Source organism: Rhamphochromis longiceps, linkage group LG18, assembly GCF_057381845.1.
Source record: "Rhamphochromis longiceps isolate RC_006_pf linkage group LG18, R_longiceps_female_GT1.1, whole genome shotgun sequence".
In the NCBI taxonomy this organism is placed as follows: domain Eukaryota; kingdom Metazoa; phylum Chordata; class Actinopteri; order Cichliformes; family Cichlidae; genus Rhamphochromis; species Rhamphochromis longiceps.
Genome location: NC_140574.1, coordinates 28,643,595 through 28,656,349, shown reverse-complemented (window position 1 = coordinate 28,656,349; position 12,755 = coordinate 28,643,595). Strand labels below are relative to the sequence as shown.

At 38.6% G+C, this 12,755-nt stretch overlaps 1 protein-coding gene and 1 long non-coding RNA gene across 2 annotated transcripts in view; both read right to left on the bottom strand.

Moving 5' to 3' along the window:
* LOC146648583 (caspase-8-like) overlaps positions 1-12,755 on the bottom strand; it is a 114,998-nt gene that overhangs the window by 21,588 nt on the left and 80,655 nt on the right. The window lies entirely within an intron of this gene.
* Positions 5,368-11,877, bottom strand: LOC146648589 (uncharacterized). The gene is made up of 3 exons (XR_014908408.1): positions 11,797-11,877; positions 11,328-11,671; positions 5,368-5,940 (listed from the first exon to the last, which is right to left on the bottom strand). It is a non-coding gene; the product is annotated as an uncharacterized LOC146648589 (long non-coding RNA).

The window sequence follows — 12,755 nt, the reverse complement described above, 5'->3', positions numbered from 1 at the left end:
GTTGAAGTAAAGAACGTTGAATATTTCTAAGTGTGCTGTTTTGAACCAAGATGTCACAGTATGATCAGTGCTGTAATTTTTGACAGTCACTGTATCAATGTTATTTTTGCATCTCTTGAATAAAGGTTTTGACCTGCAAGTGCTAATTTCTTTAGTTATTGGGGTAAAATGGGTAATGTTAATAGGAAGGTGTTTGCCAATTCAGTAACCTAATTTAATGTTAATGGAAACTAACATTACCTCAAATTGTTTAGTTATAATTGTTGTTTAACTGAATCTTGACATCAGAGGCCTTAAATAGAATGTTTTGTATTGTTCTTTCCCAAGATGGTTACCTGTAACATTTTTCAAAAGAAACAGTCTAATTTCTTTGCTGTGATTGATTCCAGAGAACACGGAAGAACTGACATTATTTAACTGTTGATTTATATAGATTCAGTAGACGAGTAATGTCAGTTTAATTCTTTATCTACTTTCAATGCAGTGAAATTAGACATTTTGTTTTGAAAGGTTACTGGTGGATGCCAGCAACCATCTTGGAAGAGAACAATACAATCTGTTATAAAGGCCTCCATTTGAAAATTGTGTATTTGATACTAGAATATAATAGCAAAATAGCAAAGATAACATGTAGTATTTAAGTGACCAAGTAGTATTGGGTAAAAGTTATTGAATGGTGTTGGGATAAAGTGAGAAAATTGTGAAGGATTAAAATATTCCAAGAGCTCAAATTACTTCATCAAAACATGTTTAACCTCCTAAGACCCAAACTTTTCCACGGCTTGCATTTTTAATTTCTCTTTGATATTTGGGCATATTCAGACCTGATGAATGTAAAAACAAACAATTACCAGATTTTTATTTTTTTACCAGATTTTTGTTTCTAAGAAAAATGAGAGCCACATATCAGGATATTCATTTAAAATGTCAATAGAACAGTAGCAGTATAATGTCCTCGTAAATGGATATCAGGCCCTTGTAGAGCAAAATTGAGTATTTTGGTCTAAACAACCCAAAATGTGATGTCCACATATGTGTACGCCAGGTCCTAGGAGGTTAAGTCACATTTTATCAACACAAATTGCACATGAATAAATTGTGTTAATTTAACTCAATTGTTTAAGTTGCTGCCAAAGCAAAACATCTGTGTGCAACAAATGTCCACTATTGAATTAAGTAAATCCAACAACATATTTTTTTCAGTGTATTTTTATACAGTGTTACGTGTGTGTTACCGTGCTGACATGAAGACACTTGGACAGGCTCGGATAAAAGGGGGGTACAACTCAGCTGTAAACTCGCCAGCTGAGGGAAAGTTTCTTTAATGGCGCCATCGGTTTGCAGGAGGTTCAGGAAGTCTTTGCATGTTTTTTCTCCTTTATTCATGATCTTATCCACGAGCTCATTGACGTGTGTCTCCGCATTTGCGTTGTTGATGCTTTTAAGATTGTTGTACTCCCGCTGAGTGATCAGCTTATTCTCATCAACTTTGTTGAGAATTAGCCCGTAGTCTCCGGACAAAATCTCATGAATGGCTGTTTTATTGCTCCTTATTGCATTTCGGGCCGACATGCTGAATCTGCGCAAAGGAAAGAGTCAGAGGTGATCCTAAACACTACTGTCTATGAGAAGGAAGTGGTTTACTACAGCTTACTATCGTAATAATAGCTGCACATTATATTACATAAAACGTAATTCTCTTACGGTCAGTTGGAACTTCTGCTGTCCTTGAAAACGAAACCTCGTTCCTTCTTTCAAATAACATTGAGCTCGAAACTATCCCGCCTTCTGAGAACAGACTCGGAAGTGACTCTCAGATCCTCCAATAACGACTACACACTATACAATAGCACCCTCTACTTCTGGACAGCAGGAATAACAGGTTTACAGCCTTTGGTGTAGCACTGAGAAGAAGCTGTGCTGCAGCATCCCTGTCGCAGCAGAGAGTATTCCCCACAAATCCCCCACCCTGCTGCAAAAACGCACAGTATTATTACACAAACATAACATATTTTGTAAAGATCTCACAGTGAATTTCACACTGAATTTATCCGTGCGTGCGTGTGTGTGCACGCCCATGTGCAACTGTACATTGTAAATCATGATTAAAAGACATAAAAGCTGCATTTTAAGAAATAAATTTATGGAGCGCATTGTATTTACCATGATAATTTATTTGGTGAAGGCAGACCCTTTGTATATGTGTAAAATAAACCACATATCTGCCAACCTGCTGTCTCAGGCTCAGGTGTTCCACTCCCATTGCCCCATTCCCACACACTGATATCTGAGGATGGAGGTTAGTTATTTTATGTCATAAAACAAGTGGAATTGTGTAAGGAAAAAAAATCTTTCCTTTTTGCTAAGGCATATAGGATTCCCATGATGCATTGAGTATTTCTTCCTCAGTCACATTTCTCACTCACTGTGTGTTAATAGACCTCTCTGCATTGAATCATACTTGTTATTAATCTTCAGCTCTCTTCCACATCATGTCTTTTATCCTGTCTTCCTTCCCTCACCCCAACTGGTTGCAGCAGATGGCCGCCCCTCCCTGAGCCTGGTTCTGCTGGAAGTTTCTTCCTGTTAAAAGGGAGTTTTTCCGCTTCAAACTGTGGCCAAAGTGCTTGCTCATAGGGGGTCATAGATTGTTGGGTTTTTCTCTGAATGTATCATTGTAGGGTCAACCTTACAATATAAAGCGCCTTGAGGCGACTGATGTTGTGATTTGGTGCTATATAAATAAAATTGAATTGAGGCCATGGTTCTCAGCCGGAAAAGGGTGGAGTGCCCACTCCGGGTCGGGGATGAGTTCCTGCCCCAAGTGGAGGAGTTCAAGTATCTCGGGGTCTTGTTCGCGAGTGATGGGAGAAGGGAGATCGACAGACGGATTGGGGCTGCAGCTGCAGTAATGTGGACGTTGCACCGGTCCGTCGTGGTGAAGAGAGAGCTGAGTGTAAAAGCGAAGCTCTCAATTTACCGGTCGATCTACGTCCCTACCCTCACCTATGGCCACGAGCTGTGGGTAGTGACCGAAAGAACGAGATCGCGGATACAAGCGGCAGAAATGAGCTTCCTCCGAAGGGTGGCTGGCCTCTCCCTTAGAGATAGGGTGAGAAGTTCGGCCATCCGGGAGGGGCTCAGAGTAGAGCAGCTGCTGCTCCACATCGAAAGGAGCCAGCTGAGGTGGTTCGGGCATCTGACAAGGATGCCCCCTGGGCGCCTCCTAGGTGAGGTGTTCCAGGCATGTCCCACCGGGAGGAGGCCCCGGGGCAGACCCAGGACACGCTGGAGAGATTATATCTCTCGGCTGGCCTGGGAACGCCTTGGTATTCCCCCGGATAAGCTGGAGGAGGTGGCTGGGGAGAGGGAGGTCTGGGCCTCTTTGCTTAGGCTGCTGCCCCCGCGACCCGGCCCCGGACAAAGCGGATGAAGATGGATGGATGGATGGATGGATGAATAGAACAAACAGCAGCCCGATATCAGTCAGAGCTGCCATTAAACAGAAGCTATGAACACAGCTCTCTTGAGTGGGCAATTGAAGAAGTTTGTTTCAAGTTTTAGATTTAGGTTGCTCTTCATATTGTTTTGATGCCACCAAAGAAGACTGTGTTGAAAAGCTTTCAGTAATGAACCGTTTTTCAGTACAAGCTTAAATGCTTCAGAAAGCTTCATTTAGCCTGCAGAAACACAAAGTCCATTGAGCCAAAATGGAAGGAAACACACGGGCAGACAAAAAGTACAACACAACAGAAAGCTAGGACAAACCGAGACTTTATATACAGACAGACGGAGCATTAAAAGAGAATGAGTCACATCTGGGGGAAAATAAGAAACAGGTGAAAATAATCAGATAACTAAACAGGGGAAGCAAAAACGCACAGGAGACAGACTAAAAAAATAAAACAGGAAATGGCGACTAAATAAGATATGGATGAAACACGGGAACGTAAAATAAACTTAACCAAGGAACAGAATACAATCAAACTAGAATTATGAACAGAACACAGACTACAGGTAAAAAGGCCTGAGGATATAGACATAATGAAACCAGCCATACTATAAAAATAAAAATTGCATAATTACAACAGACTAAGGGTCAAAGAAAAACCTAAAAATAACAGAAAATGAGCAGGAAAAAACAAAACACACACACACACACACACACACACACACACACACACACACACACACACACACACACACACACACAGGTACTGTTTAAAGTTTAGTGTTAACCTGAGTCACTGATCATTTACAGTATTACAGAGTCTGGCAGTCTTTGCATGATGTCCACGTTACTGTAAGTTTCCAGCTGACTCTCAGCTGTGCCAGCAGGAAGGAGGCTCAATAAACCTGCATCCTGAGGTTTGTCATGCAGGATTAAATGAGGCAGACTTTGTTCAGACAGCTAGGATTGTATTTTACACTGACTCTAGATCAGTATAAGTATCATACAATGTAAACGAAGCACTGAAACTTGCACATATTTTTATAGATGCATTGAAGCTAATCGGGATATTTACTGTCAATCTGTGGCTGCGATTAATGACTTTACTGGAAACTTTATTAAGTAGTAACTCATTACTTCATCACAGAGGCTAATATTTCTGTCCTAAAATCGTTTAAATAGTAACAGCCAGTGGCGGAGCGGGGGTGGCTTACTGGGCTTACAACGACCGACAGTCTCGGTCGTTGTGTCCTTGGGCAAGACACTTCACCCGTTGGCGCCAGTGTCCGGCAGCCTCGCCTCTGTCAGTGCGCCCCAGGGCGGCTGTGGCTGCAATGTAGCTTGCCATCACTTGTGTGTGTGTGTGTGTGTGTGTGTGTGTGGATGATTGTGTATAGTGTAAAGCGCTTTGGGGTCCTTAGAACCAAGTAAAGCGCTATGCAAATACAGACCATTTACCTGTCCTGAATCAGTCTTATTAGGTAATGTTCAAATAATTTGATCATCCCAGTGTTTTCAGTGTGGGAGAAAGTACTCAGGGCCTTCAAATTACACACTATGAAAGGCAGCAACAAGTTTAATATTCAGAAACTTAAAGTATGTATCAGCAGCAGAATGGACCTAAAAATAAATGTTTGTTTTAGTTCTATGAAGCTTTGAGTATTTTGGATTAGTAGCACTGCTGTGTTTGTTGTATCATATTGCTGTAATTGTTTATATGCTTTATATATTCTGAGATAAGTTGATCTATAGTGTTACATCATATTCTATAAGGATGTTATGTGTTTGTAGGCTTTCTGCCCAGTTTGACCCATTTAGCAGAAGTCAGCCTGTTTAAGACTCTGATATCTAAAGCAGTTATGACATGGTCTGATTTTCTCACCCAATAAAGGAATATTTAATATATCAGTCTAGTCTTCATTCTATCAAAAACAGTTATCACAACTTGTACATTTTCTTTTTACACATATATGTAAGCATTGAGCCAAAATAGAAAACATTAAACATGTTAACAACACAAAAGCCATATTAAACACAGACTACTTTAGGCCCGGATTCGTCACGTCATACCTTAAAGACCGGATTAAGATAAGATAAGATAGAACTATTAATCCCTCGGGTGAGTTCCTCTGGGAAATTCGATTGTCTCCCCAGAAACATTTCTATTGTGTTTTGTGTGCTTTTTCAGCTTTTTTTCTTTTTGCAGAGTTTTTGTTTTTGCAGGTGTTTTTGTTTTTAGAGCGTTTTTCTTTTTGCTGTGTTTTTCTTTTTAGAGCATTTTTCTTTTTGCTGGTGTTTTCTGAAGTTGCAGTGCAGCATTTTTCTTGAAGTTGCAGTGCAGCATTTTTCTTGAAGTTGCAGTGCAGCATTTTTCTTTTTGCTGGGTTCTTCTATTTGCAGCATTTTTCTTTTTGCTGGTGTTTTCTGAAGTTGCAGTCCGTTTGGCCTCTCAGGGCCACCGTATTTATTCTCATCTTGTGGCAGAACATCTGAGGGAAGAACAATAAAACTGAGTTAAACAACCAAACACAACAGTAGACACAGTACACTGAAAAAAAAAAACAAAACGGACTGGCCATCTCTTGGATTTATGTAAGCATCTTGCATGTATTTAACACAATTGCCTCATGTTTTAAAGTTAAATGTAACTATATAGTGTAAAAACTACATGATATGCAGAAAGGGTGTATTAAATTGTTTATATAATGTTCAGGTGAAGTAAGTCAATAAGATAGCAACGTTAAATCTCGTGAAACCACGCGTGATTTCATCTCGCAGGCTTTGGATCGTGGTTTAAAAAAGGTATCCATCTCAGTCAAGTCGAGCAGCCAACTCTACGTTTTTTGGTATGACTTGATTTTTTGAATTCATTTTTACCATATTTCAGCCAAATGTAGTTAAACGTCTAGAGTGTCGCCATGTAACATGCTAAAAAAGAGCCGTTAGCTTATTTGCTGTTTTATCTGTTGTCAAAGAATTGGCGCTTTTTCATCTGAATTTGTCATTGGCACAAGAGCCGTAATATCACATTAAACCTAATTACGAGGCACTCATAACATAATTTGGCTTTCTGTGTGAATAGATTTGCCAACTGACTCTTCAGTTACATTGTGTATTTACTGCACCGTGGTATTAGTGAGATTTTGGACATTGAAAAGCTTTAGCTAATATCATCAGCGGCATTATGCTAGCTTACATCCCTACCCCTCCTGCCCTCACCTGCTGTCCTTTTGTTTTTGTTTTTTTTGGTTTTTTTTGGTTTTTTTGCTGCACATTGAAAGATGACCTCTATTCTGCATTTCACCAGGAGTCAGCTGATGGATTGTGGGTTCAAGGTGTTATGGTTAGAAAGTATATTCTACTTTTGCTTAAGGTTTCTGTAACTTAATTATAATAAGGTTTTTTTTTATAATTATTAGGTGCAAGCATAATCAAACAGACTGAGAAATCCAAAATCTGCCATAGGTTTAACTTATACCTGTATGTATTGTCAGAAAGGTGAATACTGGACTCACATTAATGCACACTTGAACTAAAATGAGGTTGTAACTTGTGGGTGGTTGGGTTGCAAATCAAAAACAAACATCTTTGGATTTTTTTAATCCCATAAGATCTGGAAACACAGTTTTTATTCAACAAAACATTACTGATTAACCAAGCACAGTGCCTGCTGTTATTTCAAAAATAATTTTATAATAATAATAATAATAATAATAATACATTTTATTTGAGGGTGCCTTTCAGAAACCCAAGGTCACCTTACAAAAAAACACAATTAATAAAAGGAACAATAGTCATAAAATACATAAAATAAGTTAAAATTACAAAACAGAGCGTGACAACAGATAAAATCAGCATTAAAGCGAATAAGCCAGTTTAAACAGATGTGTTTTGAGCTGTGTCTTAAATACGGAGAGGGAGTCAATATTTCTTAGTGCAGGAGGAAGAGAGTTCCAGAGCCGAGGAGCAGAGCGACTGAAAGCTCTGTTCCCCATAGTGATAAGGTGTGAGGACGGAACAGTAAGATGAATAGCAGATGATGATCTGAGAGTGCGGGAAACAGTGGTGATATGGAGCAGGTCACACAAATATGAAGGAGCAGATTTATGGATACACTTGTATGCAAGAAGTAAGATTTTAAAATTTATGTCATTTCAGATAAAATGCAGCATTCCAGCGCATCCCAACCTTGCCTTTACTGTCAAGGTTTCTGACGGAGCTAAGTTTCTCTCTGACAGTCTGCTGAAAGTGTTCGCAAAGTGATCGGGGAAACGGGGCACAAAGCTAAAGGATGTAGCTGCCATGATGACAGTAAGAACTTTAAAATTCTTTAACTACAAAGTGTATATGTATTGCATTAGGTCAGTAAAAGATTTTTATGCTGCATCCATTAAAACAGTCAACTATTACCTGTGAGTACTGATTCCACTAAAAGGATGCCATAATTTCCGTCATGCATTTACTGGCCCACTGAGAAAAATGTATCTTTTTTTAAAAATATATGTTCTGGAAACTATATATCCATAAAGTTGATGTCAAACAGGAACTTTTGACATTGCTTTGTAGATGCTGGTGTTGCATGTTGACTGGTTTAAAAAGTCAAGAGTTTTTGTCTGGGATCATTTTCTTCTGTGCTACTGAAAAGTTCACAAATCTCTGTTTTCTTTGTTATAATACTTAAGGATGACATTAATGCTCGAAGGGAGTCCCTCATCAAAGTGCTCCGCATCTGTGTGAAAGACAATTGCAACATCTTGGTGCAGGAGTTCATGGTGAGTGTTTTATGAGTAGATTGTGGCTTTGCAACATTTAAAAATGCATTCAGTTATCCACTTGATCCTCATTGGACTGGTTAGGACCAGTAGTCCTCTTTAATAATTTGAAGTTCACATGAGGCCTGGTAGTGAACTCGGCCGCCGGCCCTTGAGGCCTCACCCCCACCCCTATATTAGGGTTCACATCAGTGTGAAAAAACTTTAAATTTGTCATTCTAGTGAACAAAGGAAAATCCCACCAATATTTACATTAGCTTTTGTTTGAAAAAAAAAAAGACCAACTGATCAACAGCTAACCAAATTGTGGGGCTGAAAGTCTAAATTCTAACATCTTCTGAGTGACATAACCTGGATTTCTGATGGGCCGGTGTCTTTCTAACAAAAACTAATGTAAAGTATTTGAAATTATTATGTTTTTCACCCTCTCTTAGAAACTCTGTTAGACCATGAATGGCAGCATGGCAGGCCACTCTTTGGCTATAACTATTTACTATGTTGCTTGCATTGGTTTAAATTACTCTAACATTAGAACTGGTAGATTCAAAAGAGATGAGTTTAAAAAGGAATCTTAAAGAAATGTTTTGTGTTTAACCAGGACTTGACTGAGGCCACTGCACAGATTGAGAAAACCACAATGAACATCTGTCTCCAGAGGATGCGCCAGGCAATGACTTTACTGATGTTGGCATCATCATCGAGGGTATAGTAGTTCTTCAAGATCTGGATAACGTGACCTTTGCAGTAGCCATGCTGTTTGGACCTTTTTTATTCCTTCAATATGAGTTACCCATCACAACTCTGCTACACTTTTGAGGTGATTCAAAGGGTGGTAATGGAGTTGGATGCAACTCAGCTCTCAAGAAAAGCTCACAAGTAAGACAAAACTGCTCCTGCTAGGAAAGCTCACTGTTATGCATGTGAGGTGATCAGCTCTAGGTGAGAGGACATTTAAATCTCACACTTGTTCTGCTGCATTTTTGAAGCTCAATTCCAGGAACAGATCGCAGAGTTCATTTTTATATACTCTGCAACTGCCATGAGGACATGGCCGTTTTTTTGTTGTTGTTGTTTGTTTTTCCTTTTGCTCTGTACAAGTTCTCTGTTTGTCTGTTTGGCAGCATTTTTCAATTTCTGTTTGTATTTTTTCTTTCTTTTACTAGTGAAGAGATGTAGCGTGAACAGTTATACAGTCTAAATATCCCATATAGGTCGTGTGAAATGGTATTTTCAGTTTCATTCAGTTGAAGTAAAGAACGTTGAATATTTCTAAGTGTGCTGTTTTGAACCAAGATGTCACAGTATGATCAGTGCTGTAATTTTTGACAGTCACTGTATCAATGTTATTTTTGCGTCTCTTGAATAAAGGTTTTGACCTGCAAGTGCTAATTTCTTTAGTTATTGGGGTAAAATGGGTAATGTTAATAGGAAGGTGTTTGCCAATTCAGTAACCTAATTTAATGTTAATGGAAACTAACATTACCTCAAATTGTTTAGTTATAATTGTTGTTTAACTGAATCTTGACATCAGAGGCCTTAAATAGAATGTTTTGTATTGTTCTTTCCCAAGATGGTTACCTGTAACATTTTTCAAAAGAAACAGTCTAATTTCTTTGCTGTGATTGATTCCAGAGAACACGGAAGAACTGACATTATTTAACAAGATAATCGACCTCTGTTGGGGTAGCGTTCAGATAGCTGCTCTGCTCTGTGTTTGTACAGGGCATTGGAGATGATAACAGTGAGTGGATTATATTCTTAATCTTAGTTACAGCGCTTTCAGAAAGACATCTACTGTGATAAAGTCTACTCTTCACCGCTGTGTAATCAATTATTGTAAATGTAAATGTTATCAGGAAATGATCAGACAGGAGAGGGTTTTCAGGAAACACTGTTAAATGTTCAGTTTCTATGCCATATGTTAAAACAAGATCTAGAGTGTGATTAAAGTGGTGGGTGGGTTCTTTTACATTTTAAGAGAAACCAATTGAGTCTAATAACAGATTAAATGCCATGTTGAGGCTGTCATTTTTAGCATCTACATGGATGTTAAAATCACCCACAATAATTATTTTATCTGAGCTCAGAACTAAATTAGATATAAAGTCTGAGAAATCAGACAGAAACTCTGTGTAAGGCTCAGGTGGACGATAGATGATAACAAGTAAGACTGCTTTCTGAGTTTCACAGCTGGGGTGGACAATGTTAAGCATCAGGCTTTCAAATGAATTAAAAGTCTGTCTTGGTCTTTCATTAATTAATAGGCTGGTGTGAAAAATTGCTGCCACACCACCCCCTCGGCCTGTGCTTCGAGGTTTCTGGTAGTTAGAATGACTCGGGGGTGTTGATTCATTTAAACTAACATAATCATCTTGCTGCAACCAGGTTTCTGTAAGGCAGAGTGAATCAATTTGTTGATCAATTATTAAGACATGTACTAACAGAGACTTGGAGGAGAGAGACCTAATATTTAATAATCCACATTTCACTGTTTTACTCTCTGGTTCAGATGTGGATACTGTATCCACATCTGAGTATTGGGTAAAAGTTATTGAATGGTGTTGGGATAAAGTGAGAAAATTGTGAAAGATTAAAATATTCCAATAGCTCAAATTACTTCATCAAAACATGTTTAACCTCCTAAGACCCAAACTTTTCCACGGCTTGCATTTTTAATTTCTCTTTGATATTTGGGCATATTGGGACCTGACGAATGTAAAAACAAACAATTACCAGATTTTTTATTTTTTTTTTACCTGATTTTTGTTTCTAAGAAAAATGAGAGCCACATATCAGGATATTCATTTAAAATTTCAATAGAACAGTAGCAGTATAATGTCCTCGTAAATGGATATCAGGCCCTTGTAGAGCAAAATTGAGTATTTTGGTCTAAATAACCCAAAATGTGATGTCCACATATGTGGACGCCAGGTCCTAGGAGGTTAAGTTACATTTTATCAACACAAATTGCACAGGTTTATTGAACATGAATAAATTGTGTTAATTTAACTCAATTGTTTAACAACAAATGTCCACTATTGAATTAAGTAAATCCAACAACATATTTTTTTCAGTGTATTTCTATACAGTGTTACGTGTGTTACCGTGCTGACATGAAGACACTTGGACAGGCTCGGATAAAAGGGGGGTACAACTCAGCTGTAAACTCGCCAGCTGAGGGAAAATTTCTTTAATGGCGCCATCGGTTTGCAGGAGGTTCAGGAAGTCTTTGCATGTTTTTTCTCCTTTATTCATGATCTTATCCACGAGCTCAATGACGTATGTCTCCGCATTTGCGTTGTTGATACTTTTAAGATTGTTGCACTCCCGGTGAGTGATCAGCTTATTCTGATGCACTTTGTTGAGAATTAGCCTGTGGTCTCCGGACAGAATCTCATGAATGGCTGTTTTATTGCTCCTTATTGCATTTTGGGCCGACATGCTGAATCTGCGCAAAGGAAAGAGTCAGAGGTGATCCTAAACACTACTGTCTATGAGAAGGAAGTGGTTTACTACAGCTTACTATCGTAATAATAGCTGCACATTATATTACACAAAACGTAATTCTCTTACGGTCAGTTGGAACTTCTGCTGTCCTCGTTCCTTCTTTCAAATAACATCCAGCACGAAACTATCCCGTCTTCTCGAGAAGGGTCTGGCTGCAGCCACTGTGGAGCTCCACAGTAGCCGGAAGCACGTGACCTCCATACTAGCCGTAAACACGCATGGATACCGTGGAAGTCTTGCAAGTTGATCGCAAAGGTTGGTTAAGTCTTTCTTAAATAAATTTGCCGTTAGTGATTTCATAATTCTAGGAATCGTCTAGTTTTCTTACAATGATCATGTTGCCACTTATTTAGCGTTACAATTTATTTTAATGTTTTTTCATCGTGCTCCATGGCAGAGAAACACACAAATATGCTTTTTCCTGGGCCTGGTTTAAGTAAGAGAGCTGGATTAACAGCTTCTGTGGGCGAGAAGAAGCAAAAACCACATTTTGCATTAGAGTATGATTTATTGTTGGCGTCAGAGATGCAAAATAACGAATACTTCAATACTGTACTTAAGTAGAATTTTCTGGTATCTTTACTGCTGTACTTTTTTGTGCCTACTGTATACTTCTTTATACTTCTCACATTTTAGCACGCGTATCTGTACTTAGTAATCCGTACATTTGTAAATCAGCCCCCCGCACACGTGCTTTGGACGCAAGATTACTTCAAAATTTTGTACATAAATTATATTTTAGACCCTGTACTTCTTACTTCGACTTGACTAAAAAGTCGAGTGAGTGCTTTCTAAACAGAGGTATCTAAACTGTAGTAAGGAACGTGTGTACTTGTGACACCTTTGGTTAGCGTCAACACTGTAAATTTCGTCACAAACAGATTTATATATTTATCAATACTTCTATTCGTTATTCTTTTCTGTACAGCTTTTTTATTGCCCAGATTTTAGTTAGCCCCTGTTCAATTGACTGTTATATGTCAATAGAAACATGTCTCACAAATTAAAGTGTCTTGTAAAATATT